At 39.4% G+C, this 16,156-nt stretch overlaps 1 protein-coding gene across 25 annotated transcripts in view; it reads left to right on the top strand.

The window, feature by feature from the left end:
- Positions 1–16,156, top strand: part of STX11 (syntaxin 11) — a 114,183-nt gene that overhangs the window by 91,568 nt on the left and 6,459 nt on the right. For 7 of the 25 annotated variants that reach the window (XR_009354586.1, XR_009354590.1, XR_009354589.1 and 4 more), the window contains 2 exons: positions 7,025–7,081; positions 13,943–14,085. The gene's annotated coding sequence lies outside the window, so the exon portion shown is untranslated. The other 18 variants (XR_009354593.1, XR_009354585.1, XR_009354584.1 and 15 more) reach the window with 8 other exon arrangements.

Genomic DNA, 16,156 nt, shown 5'->3' with positions numbered 1-16,156 from the left:
ACAACGGAAATTATTGTCTAACAGCTCTGGAGCCTAGAAGTCAGAGATGAAGGGGTTGATAGGACCATACTGTCTCTGAAGGTGCCTGGAAAGTATTTGATCTCCATCTTTCTCCTAGCTTACAGTAGATCCTTGGCTTATGGAAGCATAATTCCAACAAATCTGCACATTGTGTTCTCCCTATGTATGAATCTCTGTCCCCAAATTTCCCCTTTTTATTAGAACACCAGTCATGCTGGATTAGGGGCCCTCCTACGGACCGTGATTTAACTTAACTAATCACACAGGCAACAATCCCACTTTCAAATAAGGCCAGATTTTGAGGTGGGGACTCAGACTTCAATATATGAACTTTTAGGGGACACAGCTCAACCCACAACGTAATTTTACCACCTAGCATCTATCACAGTGCTGTTCCCTAAGCCAGGCAACCTGATGTAGTTGTCTTCGTTGTCCTGTCCTAAAACCAACATTACGGAGGGGTCACATGATTTAGACACATTGTATTGCGCTAACATGGAACCTGGTTTTAGCTTTGGTCTTTGAAAGATTCTGTCAATCTGACATCAATATTAGCTTTTCACATAAGTCAAAGAGGTCATCTACTTAGTACCAAAAACCTGGTCTACTTGAAGCTACTCTCACCTGTGATTCCTTCTGCCTCTCATGAAAGGGGTGAGTCAATTTCTGCGGATAACATTACAGTCCCTACAAGTTATGTTTGATGGTGCTTAAAATGCTTAAATTTTATTTCCAAACGGGTTTAGCTTAGTGAGTTTCACTAAGATTCAGCAGTAAAAGGAAATGAAATATTAATACCAAGAACTATTCCCATCCAGAAAGAAGTTGGGCTGGTAATTTAGGAAGCCCTAAATGGGAAATGATCTCTACACAGTACATCATAATGCAAAATAGATTAGAATGTTGCAAAGTCAAAAATTTAAATGTAAAGTTCAACCAAGCACAAAGTGAAGGGGCATGTAAATGTGAAGAATATTGAAGAGGCCAAGTGTAGCATTTGGCTTAAGAGACTGCAGAATTCCTGAGGGGAGGGACTCTCCTCTGACTCAGCTTTGCTCCACAGCAGGGCCTAGCCTGTGGGGTTACACAGAATCACTTTTAATACCTTAAGCTGAATGAAGTGGGTTTTGTTTGTTTGTTTTTTCTTTTTTGAACGTATTTTAACCCTCTTGGTAGAGATAGGAAGCATTCAGTTTCCGCTGAAGAAGTTAAATAAAGATGGGTAGTTTTGTATGATATGCCAGGAACTGTTTTAAGTACAAGCAGGGAATGAGGTAAACTCTATTATCTCCACCCTAAAGCTAAGGGAACAGAGAGATGAAATAGCTCACACAACTCGGAAATGGTAGCCATGGGAATTTACAAGTAGGCTGTTTACACTGAAAGCCCACATTCTGAACTGTTGTACAGTATATCAGTTAACACCATGGTGAGCAGCCAGAGAGAGCTTTTTATTTTCTTCTCCTAAAGAATTCTTCAACTGAGGTGTTTACTGTCAGCTAATCAGTGTGTTACTCCTGCTGAATTTAACAAATTCAGTGTGGTGACTAAGTATTCCATCTTTGATAATTCTCCAGACCTAAGTTTAAGTCCTGGCTTTGGCATAGCTTGGCTATGTAATCCTGTGCTAAAAACTTTTCTAAGACTCCATTTCATCATCTATAAAATAAGGCCGATGATTCTTACCTCATAGAATTATGATTACATATTTAAAGCATTAGACATAGTGCTTGATACATAATAGAAATTCAAATGATATCTAAATTGTACACCTATTTTATAAGTAGTATTTCATTGTATGGATATATGCAATTTGATTATTCACTGTTGATACATATTTGGATTGTTACTAGCTTTTAACTATTACAAATAAAGCTACTATGAACATTCTTTTTTTTTTTTTTTTTAAGATTTTTATTTATTTATTTGACAGACAGAGATCACAAGTAGGCAGAGAGGCAGGAAGAGAGAGAGGAAGGGAAGGAGGCTCCCTGCTGAGCAGAGAGCCTGATGTGGGGCTCCATCCCATGATCCTGGTTTTATGACCCAAGCCAAAGGCAGAGGCTTTAACCCACTGAGCCACCTAGGCGCCTACTATGAACATTCTTACACATGTCTTTGTATAAACTTACGCTTTAATTTCCCTTGGGTAAATACCTAGAGTGGAACAGGGGCATGTTTGGTTTGTAAGAAATTGCTAAAGGAGTTGAAAAAACTTTCGAAAGGAGTTATACCATTTGATATTCCCACTAGCTATGTATGAGAATTCCAGTTCCTCCCCATTCTTGTCAGTGCTTGGTATGGTCAGTTTTATTTATGTATTTATAGAATTTATTTTACTGTGGTTAAAAAAAGAAACATAGGATTTACCATTTTCACTATTTTTAAGAATACAGTTAAGTGGTGTTAAGTATATTTGCATTGTTGTGAAATATTGTATGTAATATTGCTAGGAAACGTCCTCAGAACTTTTTCCTTTTGCAGAACAAAAACTCTATCCACTTTAAACAACCCCCCCTCACCTGGCCCCTGCCAACCAGCATTCTATTTTCTGTCTCTGAATCTGACTACTTTATATAACACTTATAAGTGAAATCACATCATATTTGTCCTTTTGTGACTGGATAATTTCAGTTAGCATGACATCCTCAAGATTCATCCACGTCGTAGCTTGTGATAAGATTTCTTTCTTTTTTAAGATGGTATAATATTCCTTCATATGTGTAGACCACATTTTCTTTATCCATTTGTCTGCCAATGGACATTTGTATTTTTCCCCCCTCTGGCTATCACGAATAGCACCACTATGAGCATGGATGTACAAACATCTTCTAGACCACGCTTTCATTTCCCTGAGATATATATCTGGAAGTGGGTTTGTTAAATCATATGGTAGTTCTACTTAAATTAAAATAAAACGACTAATTAAATTAGTAATTAATTTAAGGTAATTAATTAAATGAATAACTAAAATAGTATGAGGGGGACGCCTGGGTGGCTCAGTTGGTTAAGCACCTGCGTCTGCCTTTGGTTCAGGTCATGATCCTGGGATCCTGGGATCCAGCCCCGCATCAGGCTTCCTGCTCAGCGGGAAGCCTGCTTTTCTCTCTGCCCCTCCCCTTATTTGTGCTCTCTTTCTGAAATGAAATGAAATGAAATGAAATGAAATGAAATGAAATGAAATGAAATAGTATAAGGAACTGCCATACTATTTTCCAAGGTGGTTGCACCGTTTAAAAATCCCACCAGCAAGGCTCCCACTTCTCCACGTCCCTGTGAATACTTTCTGTCTGCATGCCTGCCTGCCTGCTCCCTCCCTCTCTTCCTTCTTCCCTTTTTTCTTTTCTTTCTTTCTTCCCATCTTGCTTTCTTCTTATAGTAGCCATCCTAATTAGTATATAGTGATATCTCATTGTAGTTTTGATTCTGCATTTCTCTGATGATTGGCGATATTGAGCACTTTTTCATCTGTTTATTGATCAGATATTGAACCATCCAGGAATAAATTCTACTTGATCACGGTGTATAATCCTTTTAAGGTGCTATTGAATTCAGTTTACTAGTATTTTGTTGAGGATTTCCACATAGTATTCATAGGGGATATTGGTTTGGAGTTGTCTTACACTGTCTTTATCTGGCTTTGGTATCAGTGTAATACTCAGAGAACGAATTTGGATATATTCCCCCTTCACTGTTTTGCAAGAGTTTGAGAAGGATTGGAGTTAATTCTTTCTTAAATATTTGGTAGAATTTTCCAGTGACACCATCCGGTCTTGGGCTTTTCTTTGTTAGGAGGTGTATACATTTTAATCTTTGTCCTTTGAAACTAGAGAGACTATACATGATTTGGGAATGAGACTATCAAACAATGGCCAAAGAGGAAGAATCAATCCATTCTATGCCTTCTCTTTTGTCTGGTCACCCAGAAGTATATTACCTGCTATGATGATCATTGCCTGTCTGTCACTTGAAATTATTTTTATTCGTGCATTCACCTGAACCTACTTTCCCTTCCACATCAATTCAAGACCCCTTTTCAGAGTCATGACCCACCTTCCCAAGTAACTGCATACAATTTAGAGATCTTTTGAGAACCAAACTGCTAGCTATGTGAGACTCATGTCTTACACACTGATGACTACCTATAATTTGTGTCTCTGAAACATGGCTTCCGTATTTTCTTACAGTCTAATCTTTAGTCTTTTCCTGATGCTCTAGGCCAGACATCTATGAACAGGGGAATCTGTTGGGAGGTTTTTGTTTACTGATGCAATCTTGTTAGGAGTTGTGGTCTGTTCAGACTTTCTTTTTCTATATGATTCAGTCTCTGTAGATTGTCTGCTTTAGGAGTTTTTCCATTTCTTTTAAGTTATCCAATTTGTTGGCATATAATTGTTCATAGTAGTGTCTTATAATCCTTTTTATTTCTGTATCATTGGTTAAAATGTCCCCTCTTTCATTTCTGATATTAGTTGAGTTTTTCTTCTCTTTTTTTCTTAGTGAATCTAAGGGACTCTCAATTTTGTTGATATTTTCAAAAAGCAATTCTTAGCTTTGTTGATTTTTTTCTATTCTCAATTTCAATAATTTCTGCTTTAATCTTTGTTATATCCTTAAGATAATAAATTTTATGTTATTTTAAAAATCACAGTTAAACAATTTTTAATTAAAAAAAGAAAGAAAGATTGGGTGCCTGACTGGCTCGGTCAGTAGAGCATGCAACTCTTGATCTCATGGTTGTGAGTTCAAGCTCCACATAGAGCTTGTCTAGGAAGAGAGAAAGAAAGAGAGGGAGAGAGAATCAGTTTGCTTGGGGGGAGAAACAGGAAACTTTTGAGGCTAATAGAGTTACTTGATTGTGGTGATGTGGTTTCACAAATATAAATATACGTCAAAACTCGTCAAATGGTACACATCACATATGTGCTGTTCATTGTATGTTACCTCAAAAAACTGCCAAATTGCAGATTTTCTAAAAACAAATCATATTTAAACTTGTAAGTATACATTACTACAAGTGATTTTTTAAAAAGATTTTATTTGTTTACTTGAGAGAGAGAGTGAGCGAGAGAGAGCACAAGCAGGGTAAAGAACAGAGGGAGAAGCCTGATGTGGGACTCATCCCAGGACTCTGGGATCATGGCCTGAGCCAAAAGCAGACTCTTAACCAACTGAGCCACCTAGGGGCCCAACTACAAGTGACTTTTTCTTAAGTGTTTTCTATTCAAAATTCCTTAATTAAAAGGTCAGTATATTTGTCTCCTTTACATTTTCCTGGCTCTCCAAATTTTGATTCTGATCTCCTGTTACAATTCTGAGTCCATTTCTCTCAGTTTTCTTCAGAAGAGGTAGTACGTACAAGAACTGAAGTTCAACAGAGATATACTCGAAAGTATTTTTCATTTAGGATTTCATCATGGTATCTTCAGATAGACAGTCATTCCATCAAAAGAAGTTGGGTCAATGAGATGATGTTGTTTTCTCAGTTTTTCAAAGCATATAGCATTTATGACACTATTGCACACTTCATGTGTTTAACTTAGAAGTCTATTTTTTTATTTTTTATTTTTAAAAAATATTTTATTTATTTACTTACAGAAAGAGAGCAAGAGAGAGAGCATTAGTGGGGGTATGGTCAGAGAGAGAGGGAGAAGCAAGCTCCCTGCTGTGCAGGGAGCCCAATATGGGGCTCAAACCCAGGACTCTGTGATCATGACCTGAGCTGAAGGCAGAGGCTTACTTAGTTTAACTGATTGAGCCCTCCAGCCTCTCCCAAAAGTTTATTTTTCAAGAGTTTTATTTATCGGGTGCCTGGGTGGCTCAGTGGGTTAAGCTGCTGCCTTCGGCTCAGGTCATGATCTCAGGGTCCTGGGATCGAGTCCCGCATCGGGCTCTCTGCTCAGCAGGGAGCCTGCTTCCTCCTCTCTCTCTCTCTCTGCCTGCCTCTCTACCTACCTGTGATCTCTCTCTGTCAAATGAATAAATAAAATCTTTAAAAAAAAAAAAAGAGTTTTATTTATCAATAACAAAACCAGCAATGTACCCCAGAAGGCTTTAAGATGGTCGTTGGGTTGTAGAACTTATGCAGTTTAAACCACTGATGTGACTACTTTCACACTATTGCCTTTAAATAAATCTAAACCCAAAAATATTTGCTAAAACAAACTGAACCTAAAACACTAAGATGTACTATAAAATAAGTGAACAAAAATTTTTTTAGATAGGCTCTACACCCATCATGGAGCCCAGTGTGGGGGCCCAAACTCTTGAGCATGAGATCAAGACTGAGCTGAGACCGAGAGCCAGATGCTCAACTAGCTGAGCCACCCAAGCAGCAAAGATGAAGCATACTTTAAGGTAGCCGGACCTATGTGCAGCTGGGGATTCTTTTCTTTGATTCTTAGTGATGACCAAGGTCCTCACACCAGGTTCACTGCAATCGCAAGATTCTTCCCTGCTTTTGTCTTCAAAACTAGAAATTCATCCCTTCATCTCATTGATTCCATTATATACACTACCCCTTTGGAGACATAATGGCAATTTCAACTCGACAGAGTGACTTCATCTGCAAAGTAAATCTTACTAGTTCCAGTCACCCCTGTGGAAGGCTATGGCTTCTGTGTAATTTATTCAGCATTTTGTTCAAAAGATATTTACTGAGCATCAAACTATGTGCCAGGGCTCTCAACCAGAGACACAGTAGCAAATAAGAAAAACAGAGTCACTCTCATGGAATTTATAGTCTAATTGGAAGACAGATATTGAACAAGCAATTATAAGATTGATGAGTGTTACAATAAAGGAAATACAGGATGTTCACTCTGAGATAACATTTCTTTTTTCCTCTGGGCTTCAGGAGAAAAATCCACTGGTTAAAAAATGACAGTTTGCCCTCCAGCCCTCCGCTCCTGGCAAGCCAAAGGAAAGATTCCATGTAGGGAGTATCTGTATCAAGAACTAGAAACAAGTCCCTGTAACTTTTTTTTTTTCCTTCCTTTTTTAGGAATGTCGAAGCATCCTTCTTAGCAACTGGCATGTTTCCAGCTTAGCTTCTGACTGGGTAAGACTGGGTATTTATAACAATTACTTGGTTTTCTCTTGATGACTCCAGTTGTTCCCATTTTATTAGCTATCCTAGCCTGGGAGATACTTAGAAACAACCGTCAAAAAGAGACTGAGTTCCTAGATTTTTAAACAATGGCTAAGGCAGTTGTTTGACCACATTTACAAATCAGTTTCAGGAGAGCCTTGAAGAGATTTGTTTTCTCCTTATGTCTTAGATTTCTTTCTTTCTTTCTTTCTTTCTTTTTAAAGATTTTATTTATTTATTTGTCAGAGAGAGAGAGAGAGCAAGCACAAGCAGGCTGAGTGGCAGCAGAGGCAGAGGGAGAAGCAGGCTCCCCGCAGAGCGAGGAGCCCGATGTGGGACTCGATCCCAGGACGCTGGGACCATGACCTGAGCCTAAGGCAGCCACTTAACCGACTGAGCCACCCAGGCATCCCTGTCTTAGATTTCTTGAAACACCTGGGAGCTCTCAGCGAAAGCCTCTGCTGATTTTTAAGGCTACATTGACAAGTCAGTAGTATCTCTGCTACGAAAACCATTCGGTGAGTCTACACGCACAGTTAAGTTTGTGGGAGAGGAAGTAAATGAGCAACTTGGGTCTTCCGCGGGATCTGTGGGTTCGGCCTCAACCCCAGGGTTGGCAGCAGCCACAACAGCAGAAAGAAGAGGTCGCCTCTGGTTAAGAACACAAAAGAGAGATAAGATGCTTTTCAAAAGGACAACCTGGATTATTTTCAAACTGGGACTAAGCCGCATAGAAGATAAATGACATGTTTACAGGCAGAGTCCTACGGAATTTATGCCAGGCCAAGATTGCAAGCCAGCTCAAAGGAGTTACCTTTTCTTCAGGTTTGTCCCCCCAGCTCACAGAGGAGGGGGCGGGAGCACGAGCAGCCACGCAGTTCTTGCCCCCTACCTCAGCTTTCCCACAGCCCTGGTACTCAGGAGAAGGGATGCGGGCCTGAGAGACTAGTTCAGCATTTCTAGTGAGTCTCTATTTCTTTCGGCAGGGAAGGATGAAGAGTTGTCCTGGCAACGGACCTGCGATGGTCAGAGAGCACCTCTGTGTGAATGTTAACACCTTGGAGTAGGAGGAGCCCTGAACTTTGGGAAAATCACGCAACCTCCCTCTCATTTTTTCCCCATTCAGGATGCAGGGTCGGACTCGGTGGGGGGAGGCGAGTGGGGTGAGAGGTGGGAGGATGGGTTGTGAACTGTTTTGGCAAAGCTCTGCGGCTGATGCCCACCGGTGACCAGTGCAGTTCTGCTCTAAAATCCCTCAGGGATGGTTTCAGGAGGCCACAAAGTCACTACTCCACCAGGGACGCACCGGTATGGTCCTAGGTAAAGTCTCACCGTGTACACTGAGGAGAAAGCGTTTGTTGCTCTCTCCTCCCATCTCCCAAAGACAGATCTGGGTTAACCCCAGGGTTGTAAACAGTGATAATAACAATAATAGAAAATGTCCTCCACACCAGCCCCTGTTCTAAACATTTCATGTGTCTCCATAAAATTCTCTCAACAATGCTGTGAGATAGAGTATTATGATTATTCCCATTTTACAGGTGAAGAAAGCAAGGCGCAGGAAAGTCCAATAACATACGTGTAGTAACACAGCCACGTGTCCTGGCTGGATTCAGGTTGGCTCAGGGGAACTTTCCGTCTGAAGAAACCTGGGAAGTGTCTCTTTTACTTTGGGTGGCAATGGCACTCTGTGGAAAAAGCCCAGGCTTTGGCATCAAACACTTGGCCAAATTCTGGGGCTACTACTTACCGCCGTGTGATTTCGGGTGACCTTACTTAGCTTTGCTAAGTGTCTTAGTCAGCTCAGCCTGCTGTAACAAGGTACCATAGACTGGCTGACTTTAACACCAAACAAACATCTATTTTTTTTACAGATCTGGAGACTGGAAAGTCCAAGATCAAGGTGCCAGCCAGTTTCGTTTCTGGGGAGAAGTTTCTTCGTAGTTTGTAGACAGCCATCTTCTCGCTATACCCTCACATGACAGAGAGAGAGAGAGTACTGGTCTCCCTCTCCTCTCAGAATGGCCCTAATTCCACCACGGGGGCTTCCTGTTTACTGCCTCTTCTAAATCTAATTAATGCTCAAAGGTTCTACCTTCATATTCCATCCCATCAGTGTTAGGGCTTTAACATAGGAATCTTGGGAGGACATAAACATTCAGCCCACAGCACTAGGCCTCAATTTCTTTATCTGCAAAATATATATCACACCTATTTGTAAGGTTTAACAAGGAAATAAGATTTTTATAAGGCCTTAGCTCAGTCTCATAATAAAAACAAAGTAAAGTGTTCAAACCTTTCCTGACAATGTATCAGGTTCTGTTGAAAAAAATCTAAAGCATAATAACGATTTATGGAATGCCATTCTTTTGGAACTCCACTAAATGCATTTATGTATTGTATTTACTGGGTCCTTCCTAACACCATGAGTATTATTAGTAAGAATTACTATCACTATTTTATAGATGGGGAAATTGAGAGGCTAAATATCCTCCCAAAGTCACAGCTGGTGACTAGCAGAACTGGGAATGGAAACACATTGTGGGCTCTGAGTGTTGCCGCTTCTGTTTATATGAGAATATATGGAATTCATTATTTAAAATGGTCATGAAATAAATGTAGATGAATATTTTTACCTAAGAGTTCCAAGGTTGCAAGAAATGTTTACTAGGAGCCTCACAAGGAGAGAATTCAACTCTTTCATGTTAATGATGACTTTATTTCCTACTAAAAATAAGAATACAAAAGGAGGGGGAATTGGGGAGATATTAATCAAAGGGCATAATAGTTTCAGTTACACAAGATGCCTAAGTCCCAGGGATTCACTGCATAGCATAGTGTATATAATTAACAATACTGTATGGTATACCTAAAAAACTGGTAAAAGAGTAGATTGTATATTGAATTTTCTTATTAAAAAAGAGGGAATGTGGAAACTTTCAGGGGTGATGATTATGTTTGTTATATTACTTATAGTGACAGTTTCATGGGTGTATGCTTATCTTCAAACTCACCAAGGTATATACATGTATATACATTAAATATGTACAGCTTTTTTTTCTATGTCAAACATACCTCTCTCTCTGTATAGACACATGATCATACAATGGGACAAAATGGCCAAAAAGGAATACAGTTGCCCTGATCTCTGTTTTGTACCCCCCACCCCACCTCTTAACTTCTATTACCAAAAGCTGACTTCAAGGAAAGAAATATAGCTCTGAAATCATTGAGCCTCAGGGCATCGCTCTTTTCTAGAATTCTTTAGTGTGTAAGCTGTCACCCAGCCCCTAGTTTTCTGTTTCTGACTCATCAAAGGGGTATAGAAACATTTACGCTTTCTCCTTTGGAAGAATTCTCCTGTGACCTTCTCCATCTCCAGCCCAGCCCTGCAGGCTGAACATGTTGGTTAAAGACAGAAAAACTTAATTTTTTAGAGAAACCGTTAAACAAACTGGGATTGAGTTTCCTTTTTAGGAGAAAATCTTCTCGATTAAAAAAAATCAGTATTACTTTTAATATTGAAAAAATGTGTTGGTTAGGAAACTCTTGGAAAAAAGTATCATAGTAGTTCTGAAATTTTTTTTTGAAGAAATTGCAGTATAATCACAAAACCATGCAATTGGTATTAGAAACAAAGGCACTGACAGAAAAACCTCTTTTCCAACATAACCAGAAAAATGACGGTAACCACCGAATCTCTGTTTGGCAGGATCCAAACCTTGGCTACTCAAGATAAACCACGGGAGAGGCTGGAGGTCAAGTCTGGGAAATGCCAGAGTAACCACACTATTCATTCCACCAATGCCAGACAGTTAATCAATCACAAAGACGGAAAAATGAACAATGAGGACTTCTAGAATTTAAAGAAGTTAACCCTGGGGATCTTAGCACCATTGATGCAATGGTCCTTCAAGTTAATACTGAACAAACCATACCATTAGCCGAAGAAAGATAAGCAATATATGTGGGATTCTGGCGCAGCTGGCTTGAGCCACCCTGGGGACTAGATCTTAGAGAAGGTTCTAGTAGGAGTGGCCTGGTAATAAATAACATTTTGTGATAATTAAGCAAGGATTGTTACTCACAAAAATTGTGGCACAGGGGCGCCTGGGTGGCTCAGTGGGTTAAGCCGCTGCCTTCGGCTCAGGTCATGATCTCAGGGTCCTGGGATCGAGTCCCGCATCGGGCTCTCTGCTCAGCAGGGAGCCTGCTTCCTTCTCTCTCTCTCTCTCTCTCTGCCTGCCTCTCAGTGTACTTGTAATTTCTCTCTGTCAAATAAATAAATAAAATCTTAAAAAAAAAAAATTGTGGCACAATGCCAAGAAGTAAGCCAAAATTTATTCATCTGTTTTTGTGTTTTAATCTTGCTGCTGACCTTATCTTTCCAACTTGTAATTTTGATATGGTCCAACTTTCCTCATCGACTTAGTTTCAGTTTTATTTAATCATTATAGAAATAAGCTGAAGTCCTGTAGAGAAATCTGTTAGCCACTCAACAGTTAAATACTTATTAAGATGATGACAGCGAGAAATTCTCTCTTTTTTCTTTCCTCTCTCTTTTTTAAACAAAGATTAGTTGAGAATAGGGTGATCTCAGGCCTAAAGTATTTGGCTTTCCCCTTTGTTCGGGACTCCTGGCAAAGCAGGGGTGGTCTGGTGATCTACAATTAAGAAGACAGTCCCCCTTCCCTCATCTTTTGCTCCAAGCTTTGCATGTATAAATTAAGCCTTTGGGGTTTTATAAGGTGCTAGCACTTTTAAAGACTGTTGAAATTATTGCTGTTTTGGTTAACAGATTTGTAATTATTGTAACTAACCTCAGCCAAAAGTTCAACTAGAGATTTTTGCAAATTCAAACAAAACCAACTAGTATTACTTTACAAAACAAAAAACAAACAAATGAAATAACTCTGCTTCCATAATTAATTTCAAAGGACAACCATCAAAACAGTAGTCTTACCCAAAGAGTGAGAAAAATTTTTAAATATGTATTTTAAGGGATTTTGCAACTGCAGAACAGACAAAAGTCCCTCCACTGAATATCTGACGTTAATAAACTGTTCAGAAATCTTGCTAAGCTAATGAAGGAGACCTGTCTCCTCGAGCTGTCCCTGATAACGCTATAGTTGAGGGAAGAAAAAGCTCCTTTTCCCACCCTTCCCCCATGCGAAGCGCTGGAGCTAGGGGCTTGCTAAGAGGCCCCACCTGAAGGAGAGGTTGATCCTTTCCCCTGGAGCCTGGGTCCAGTGAGTCCTGCTAGGACTGGAGGCAGGTTGAGTGCAAGTCTGGCTGGAATTCCTGAAAAAAAGGCATAGCCAGGGGGCGCCTGGGTGGCTCAGTGGGTTAAAGCCTCTGCCTTCGGCTCAGGTCATGATCCCAGGGTCCTGGGATCGAGCCCCGCATCGGGCTCTCTGCTCAGCAGGGAGCCTGCTTCCCCCCTCTCTCTCTACCTGCCTCTCCACTTACTTGTAATCTCTGTCAAATAAATAAATAAAATCTTTAAAAAAAAAAAAAAAAAAAGGCATAGCCAGCATGGGGCAGAATCACAGTCCTCTAGATCCACAGGGGCTATCAGTTTCCTAAACTGTTTTTAGAATCCTTGGGGCTGGGAGTGGCATAGGTTATGCTCACTTCAGATGGTTTGGTTTGCAAATCTGGGAAGAGAGCCAGATAGACTACTTTCTTCCCTAATTCTGGAGATGATGTGTGTTCTCCAGAGATGTAAAGTCCTACACTCGTAGAACTGGGCCTTTGGAGATTATCTAGTGAATCCATCTTCAGATGATGGAGGCATTAAAAGTGAAGAACTTTGAGCGCCTGGGTGGCTCAGTCAGTTAAGCATCTGACTTTGGCTCAGGTCATGTCCCTGGGGTTCTGGGATTGCGCCTATTGTCAGTCTCTCTTCTAAGCAGCCAATTTGGTTCTCCTTCTCCCTCTCTTTCTCCCTGGGTTCATGCTCTGTCTCTCAATAAACAAACAAACAAACAAACAAATAAATCTTTAAAAAAAAGGTTAACTTGCCCAGGGTCATTACATAGTTGGTCTCTGATAGAGCTAGAACTTGAAACCAATGTTTTCTTCTAAATCATTCGTGTTTGATAAACTAAGTAGATAGTACATTAAAAGTTTAGCTATATGAGGATATATAAAACATGAACCTCAGTATGTGTGTGTGTATATATATATATGTATAAATATGTAAATTTCATGAGCTGTCTATATTATGATTAAAATTATATATAGTATATATTTATAAATATATAAATATATATTTATATTATAAATATAAAATATATAAAATAAATACCACAGTTCAGTGATGTTAAGGACCTTCACATTTTACAATGCCCTTTCTACATGGAAATAGAGGAAGTCAACAGAAAATATTTTTCCATCATTAGTCCATTACAGAATGGACACATACTATGTGATCAACACCATGTGAGGATCAGACAGACTCTAGACCCTCAAGGAACTTTTAATTTATTTAGACAACAAGATATATAAATAAGAGCTGTAACTAACCATAACAAAGCAGCATATGATACCTTTTAAATGAGTGTACTGACAACAAAATGTTAATAATACAGAGGACACATGAGTACATGGGATGAGTACTTAGGAAAAGCTTCTACGGGAAGATGGGCTTGAGGCACATTAATAAAAGGGAAGGAGAAGCCACAAGATGACATTCCAGAAAAAACAACCGAGTGACAAAGGCATGGGGATGCTCTACAAAGGACTTTTTGATAAAAAGTAGATGAAAAGGAGTCAAGAATAGCAAGAATTGTTTGCTACTACACGCAAGTGACCAATTTTATCTCACAGGCAATTGTGAGCTGTCGAATACTTTTGAACATCATGACCACCATGCCAAGAAGTTGCTGTGATGGAAAAGCAGAGGATGGATTGATTGAAGGAGGAAGAGTTGGACCAGTGGGGCCAATTAGGAAGCCATGACAGAAGTTCAGGTACAGGGAAGAGAAGAGCTGATTGGTTTGTGAATGGGTCACACAATTGTGTGGAATAATGCAAAGGATTATTATTCGATAATTGAGCAAGGGGAAGAGAGGCAGGAATACTAGGTTCAAGCTAGAATTAAGTTACAGCGACCAGAATTGTACCAATTGAATGGATTGAGGAAGTCAAGAGAGGGAGAGAGTACTAAAGAGAAGTTTCATTATAGATACCCTGAAATGGAAATGATAGACATCCAAGTAGAAAAGAGAAAGTACTCAGAGAAATGTATCAAGCTGCACAACTGTGAGGTATTATCAAAAAGATTTTAAAAACAACTCTCTTAGTATTCACCTTCATCTTTGGGAATAAAGTATTGATCTCAATGTAACCAATTAAAATGGGAATGATTAAGCTGATCACAATATATGATACAATCTTTATATCATTGTATAAAGATTGTAACTCAAAGGCAAATGTCAGGTTCACTTTATAACAACGGAGAAAGAATTGGAGACATAGAAGTCTTTTAATATTGTATTCAATTGAGAATAACCCTATGGAAAATTGAAAATATATCCAACAACTTCAATACTGGTTTACATTAAGCTACTGGGTTCAAGCATTTCAATATGATGTTATTGCTATGAAATACATTTAGAAAAATCAAGAGTAAACATTGTGTAAAATGGCTTTGTACTAACAGTATTGGTATCAGAGCAAATAAAACTTTGTTCATGAAGTCATTTAATTTCCCATCATTCTGACCTAGAATTTTTGATTCCCAGAAAAAGGAACTTTGTTACTTGCAGAGAAAACATAAATCTGTGTTTCCCCCTTTCTTTTTCTTGCAGGAGGATTTACCTAGGAGGCATAGTGCTTAGGGTCAATGATATTTTTAAAGAGCCTATGAAATTTAATTGAATTTTGCCTAAGAATAAAAAAGAAACCCTTGAGATATTTTAAGTTATACCAAATAATTTTAAATATTGATATTGTAGTGGGAGGGGCCCACAAAAGTCATAATATCTCCTGCCTCCTGTACTTAGATCTGGGTCTCTGGGTCTAACCAAAAACCACTGCTCTTGGTACTATTTTGCATGAACATCCTGCTGACTGAGATTCTGTGAGCTTGTTATTTTCATTAAAGTGAAATGTGCACATAATGTAAAGAATCAGCTAGTTCTGGGCGCCTGGGTGGTTCAGTCGTTAAGCGTCTGACTGCAGCTGGGGTCATGATCCCAGGACCTTGGGATTGAGCCCCTCATCATCGGACTCCCTGCTCAACTGGAAGCCTTCTTCTCCCTCTCTCACTCCCCCTGCTTATGTTCCCTCTCTAGCTATGTAGCTGTCAAATTAAAAAACAAAAAAACAAAAAAACAAAACCAAGTTTGCAGAGACAAATAGTCTCCAACCCTTTTTCTCCATATTCCTTTCCCAGAGGCATCTACCTTCATCTTTTCAAGATACTTTTTCTTAGGGTCAGCTTGGGTCATGATCCCATGGTCCTGGGATTTAGCCCCGCATAGGCCTCCCTGCTCGGGAAGCCTGCTTCTCCCTCTCTTCCTTTGCCTCTCCTCTGGCTTGTGCTCTCTCACTCTCTTTCAAATAAATAAATAACTAACTAAAATCTTTAAAAAAATAGAGACACTTCTACTAATGGACACTTAGGTTAATAGACAAATGGATAGGGAAAATGTGGTGTATTTATGGCAGGGTATTACACAGTCACAAAAAAAGTATGAGATTGTGCCATTTGAAACAACATTAGGGTAGGCCTAGAGGTTATTTTGCTAAGTGAAATAAGTCTGATTGAGAAAAGCAAATTCCACACGATTACACTCATAAGTGGAATCTAAATAAATAAATAAACAAAGCAGAATTAGGTGATACAGATGACAAAGTATCGGTAGTTTCCAGAAGGGAAGGGAGATGGGAGGATGGGCAAACCGGATGAAGGGGAGTGGAAGATACAGGTTTCAGTTTTGGAATGAGTAAGTTACAGGGATAAAAGGCACAGCATTGGGGGGGAAAGCACTACTTCTGTTATTGCCTGCGTATCTCTAAGTTCCAAGTTTGTGATAA

Source organism: Mustela lutreola, chromosome 6 (assembly GCF_030435805.1).
Source record: "Mustela lutreola isolate mMusLut2 chromosome 6, mMusLut2.pri, whole genome shotgun sequence".
NCBI lineage: Eukaryota > Metazoa > Chordata > Mammalia > Carnivora > Mustelidae > Mustela > Mustela lutreola.
The sequence above is the reverse complement of the archived record's forward strand: the minus strand, read 5'-3'. Positions and strand labels throughout refer to the sequence as shown.